The sequence below is a fragment of the Acinonyx jubatus genome, chromosome B3, assembly GCF_027475565.1.
Source record: "Acinonyx jubatus isolate Ajub_Pintada_27869175 chromosome B3, VMU_Ajub_asm_v1.0, whole genome shotgun sequence".
Taxonomy (NCBI): domain Eukaryota; kingdom Metazoa; phylum Chordata; class Mammalia; order Carnivora; family Felidae; genus Acinonyx; species Acinonyx jubatus.
Genome location: NC_069386.1, coordinates 71,431,859 through 71,436,693, shown reverse-complemented (window position 1 = coordinate 71,436,693; position 4,835 = coordinate 71,431,859). Strand labels below are relative to the sequence as shown.

General features: G+C 39.7%; 1 long non-coding RNA gene across 1 annotated transcript; it reads right to left on the bottom strand.

Annotated features, from left to right (window-relative positions):
• Positions 1–2,810: 2,810 nt before the first annotated feature.
• Positions 2,811–3,727, bottom strand: LOC128315999 (uncharacterized). The gene is made up of 2 exons (XR_008299276.1): positions 3,510–3,727; positions 2,811–3,250 (listed from the first exon to the last, which is right to left on the bottom strand). It is a non-coding gene; the product is annotated as an uncharacterized LOC128315999 (long non-coding RNA).
• Positions 3,728–4,835: the final 1,108 nt, after the last annotated feature.

Sequence of the window (4,835 nt, the reverse complement as noted above, 5' to 3'; positions counted from 1 at the left end):
TTTGGGCTTGAAAGCACCCCCATTTTCTTGAGATTGCTGGCAGAATATTTATGTCCCCTAACAGAGAACAGGCCAGGTAGCAGTGTATGAAGGGTGACAGTAAGCACTGGGATAAACATGTCATACTTTTCTGGATCCTGAATTTAAAGCTTTTTTTTTTTTTTTTGGTATTTTGAAACAAATGAGGGCATATTACAGAATAGAATGTGACACATGAATTTTAAAGACAGAACATGAGATTTCAAAGAGATATCATCTCTATAGTAGACAACATCTCACAGGCCTATGAGCATACAGCCTCACTCTCCTAGCTGTTAGCAGGAATTTGTAGGAAAACTTTCAAAAACACTGAGGTTAATGAGAGGACCCATATATGTCTTAAGTGTGCAAACTACAACCTAAGAAATACAGTTGCTATGTATTCTAATTTAATTGTTCAGATAATTTTCTAACTAGAATGACTCTGCCAGAAAATCAAGCACAGCAAATGGCTTTAGTGAGCTTGTGCAGAATGAAAACCCTGCCAAAAAAGGGTAGATTATTACTATTTAAAGTTGGAGGAGAAAAAAGATACCAATCAGGAACCCCAGAAAAATAAAATAAACTAAAGTAAATATGAGAAGCCACCACTTTTAAGTGCAGGATACTGATACATAGGCTGCATACATTGTCCCAGTGGAGAGATTTGAGACTCAAAAAAGGTCTAACTCAGTTACCTGGTGGGGTCAGGAGCAGAGTAACCCAGTGTCCATCATTTTTTAATTTTTTTAAGTTTAGATTCAAATTAGTTAACATACAGTGTAGTATTGGTGTCAGGAGTAGAATTTGGTGATTCATCACTTACATACAACACCCAGTGCTCATCCCAACAAATGCCCTCCAAGTACATCACCCATTTAGTCCATCCCCCACCCATCTCCCCTGCATTAACCCTCAGTTTGTTCTCTGTATTTAAGAGTCTCTTATGCTTTGCCTCCCTCTCTATTTTTATCTTGTTTTTGGTTCCCTTCCCCTATGTTCATCTGTTTTGTTTCTTAGATTCCTCATATGAGTGAAATCATATATTGGTCTTCCGCTGCCTAACTTATTTCACTTAGCATAATACACTGTAGTTCCATCCACATCGTTGCAAATGGCAAGATTTCATTCTTTTTGATTTCCAAGCGTATATACCACATCTCCATCATTTTCTGATATGCATTTTACAGAATGCAGAGCACAACCTGCCTTCTGGCTTCAGAAAATTTGTTCAGGGGCACCTACTAAAAGGAAGCAGGCAAGGTAAGGATTCATCACGTGATAGGCGAGTGGCCTCTATGTCTCTGGAGTGGCTGTGGCGTCCAATGTGTTCCCCTAGAATTCCAGTTTTCAAAAGCATTCATTGATGCTAATATCTTCTCTCACTCAGCTTTCCCATGAGTAAAATGCACATAATAATATCTGTCATTCTATGCCTTTTATGGTATTGAATCTAAATGGCCATGGTTCTTTCCATGTTGTGTGTTGCACACATCTATCACAATGATTGTGCGCAGATTGTGTCTATCTTAGATAAGAGATACTACAAATTACTGTGTGTAGTGTCAAGCAATAGAATCTCTGTTCTTTTTCTTTTCTGGATTATATTATCCTTCTAAGCAAATTTGAATAATAACATATTTAAAAAAATTTTTTTTGCAGTGTGGTGCCTGTACCCTTGCCCACGGGAGCCACCCCAGATGGGTACACCATGGTTTAGCAGTGTGGGAAACAGCATTTGACACAAAATCTCCTTTCTCTCCAACAGTCACCCTAAGAGAAAGGGCACCATTGGAGGTGACTCCCTTTGAATCTCCTCCAATGTTCCCTTTTCAAATACAAGCAATCCAGGGAGAGCTAATGTAGAATGTTGCACTGAGATGTTAGGTTACAAACCAACTTCATTTTGGAGACTGAGCTGGGAAATGGATATGGAATCAATAAAGTGGGAGAAGATTTTGGAAAGCAATTTGGTGACTGGGAACATTAGGCTTTGGGTGGGCAAAAGGGTGTTAAAAGGTCGCAGAGTACATAAGGAGTTTGGGGAAAAGCAGGAGTGGCTGATAGGAGGGAGGTTCATAAAGGTGTGGGGATGGGGAAAAACTAAGGACAAAATCTCTGCATGCGCATCTGGCCTTAAGTGCACATCTTTTATCAAAGACAATGGATAAGACAAGTGGGAAAAATGTCTGTAAGATGAACGCTGCTGCAAGGATGAAATATAATTTGTTTCTTCTTGAAACTACATCAGCGTGAGGGGCTGCAGCCAATGGGCAGTGAGAACGGGTGAGGCCCTATTGTTGGAGAAGAGAGGGGCAGTCTGAGAACTGTTTTCAGTCTCTCTGTCATTTATCTATCCATCCATTTGTCTATCTCTATATTTGTAATATAAACTTAGGAAAAAAATATTGCCCCTGACTCCTCCCAGTACGACAATATTGCTGCCCTGATTCTCATGGTATAGGCCTAAAATGCCACAAGGAATCTCCTAAATGACTCAGAATTTCTTTCTGTTAATAAGCTGAGTGAGTAGCAGAAGGGAAAGAGTTTCCTTGGGACACTAAAGGCACAAGGTTTGTGCACAGTTATTGCAAAAATCACTGAAATCCATGCCATTCTTATCCCAATTTGAGGTTCTATCTACTAAAAAGTACGAATTACCTAGACAGAAAATCAAATGAAATTAGGGAATCAAGGTAGAGCTTCCCCTACTCTCACTCCAGAACTTTCTTCTTCTTGTGTGTGTTTTTGTTTTTTATTTTTTTGTTTGAATTTTTGCTTTTGTTTCTTTGTTTTGTTTTTGTTTTGCAATGAGACTACGGCATCTTCCTAAGGCTTCTCATCTTGGCAAGTGTTCAGTCACCCTTTTGGAGCCCTGTGTCAACAGAGCATCTGTGGCCCAGCTGCATGTTTGGGGACAGCCTGCACAGGTCTGGAGATCACAGTGTATCTCCTGCACAGAGATAGATGCCTGAGTGGCTGGGCTGGGAGGCTGTGATATGCAGGGAAGTTTGCTGCTTTTTCTCATCCAACTTAGCAGTAATTTTTTCATGACTCTTTTCTTCCCCACTTTTCTGTAACATCATCAAGGAGCTTAGACCTTCACCATTTTTTTGCCTGTACCAGCCCAGGGTATAGAAAGTCTTTGATGAACTGCAGTTTATGGTGAAGTCTTCTCCCTCTTGGATGATCAGGGAATGTGGACTCTGCTCCAGTTCTTGGCTACTGACCCCTGTTCAAAGAGACAATATAAAGAAAATACAGAAGACCGGCGTAAGATCATCATGACCCCAGTAGGGATGGTTTTTCTCCGCCGAGCTCTTCACCTCCCCCCAGGAACAACGTTATCACATCAACATAGAATATTGTCTATCTTTCCAACATGTAACTGGCTCTCAAATGGGCCTACCCGGGACAAGAAGAGGACTCAATTCCTGCCCTCCGGGAGCTGTCACCATCCCCTGACTCTCCTAGATGAATCGTATACTTACAGGCCACTTGCAACTCTAATATTCCTATGAGTACTTGGAGGAGAGTCTCCATCCTTTGGTTCATCAGAAAACACAGTCCGATCAGGTGTTGTCATACGAGCTTTCACAGCACAGTTTACTTTAGCTCAGGGGTCTCTCATGGGTGGGAGGAGACTGAGCCAGAGACCAGACTTGTTTTCCTGTTCTTCCAGCGCTGCACAAACCTGAACTCAAACACTTTTTAAACACTGCCACCTTTTGGCCAGACTGAGAAATATTGAATAATGGAGGACTTCCAAAATTAATTTATATATATGAGGTACACTTATTTATTACACCAGGTATGGTATTTATTATTAGATATAGAAAATATCCTGTTACCTTTGCATGCTTGAAACAGTTTCCCCTTGTAATAAAAGGAAAATGAAAAATTCTGCTCTCTATAACACTGATTAATTGGTTTTCAACATTTAGTTCTGCCTGCTTTTGATTTAGGTCTTTCAAAAAACTGCTTTATTGAGGCATACTTGACATAATAAACTGCATATATTTAAAATGTACAATTTGATAATTTTTGACATGGGCATACAAATGTGAAATCATAAGTCACTGAGCTCTCTAAGTCGTGGATCTTGATCTTTTGCCTTTGTTTCCCTCTTTTTTCTGCTACATTATTCTCCATAATTTTATCTTCTAAAACACTGAGTCTCTGCTCTGCTTCACCCGTCCAAATGTGAAATCATCATCACAATCAACATACTGAGTATATGCACCTCCTCAGATCCCCCCCCACCTTGTGACCCTATTCATCGTGCTCCTTTTTAACCCCTCTGGTATACTTTCCTGGCATTTCACTCCAACCCCTATTCAGCCCCAGGCAATCAGTGGTCTGCCTTCTCTTACTAAAAGGGCTTGCATTTTCTAGAATTTTATGTAAATAGAATCATAGAGTGTGTATTCTCTCATCTGGTGTCTTTTGGCATATTTCTTTTGAGATTCATCCATGTTGTTATATTTATCGGTAACTGATTCATTTTCATTGTTGACTGGTATTCCATTGTGTAGCTATACCACAATGTATTTATCCATTCACCAGTTGATGGACTTCTTGGTTATTTCCAATTACCGTTTTCCAAACAATTGTGAAGATTCACTTATAATTGTTTATATAGACATAAACTGTAATTTCTTTTGGGTTAGAACCCAGAAGTGTAATTGCTAGGCTAAATGGTGGGTTCATGTTTAACTTGTTAATAAACGGTGAAACTGCTTTCTCAGTGATTGTACCATTTACATTCCCAACAGTGTAAGAGTTCCAGTTTCTCCAAGATTTCACCAATACTTAGT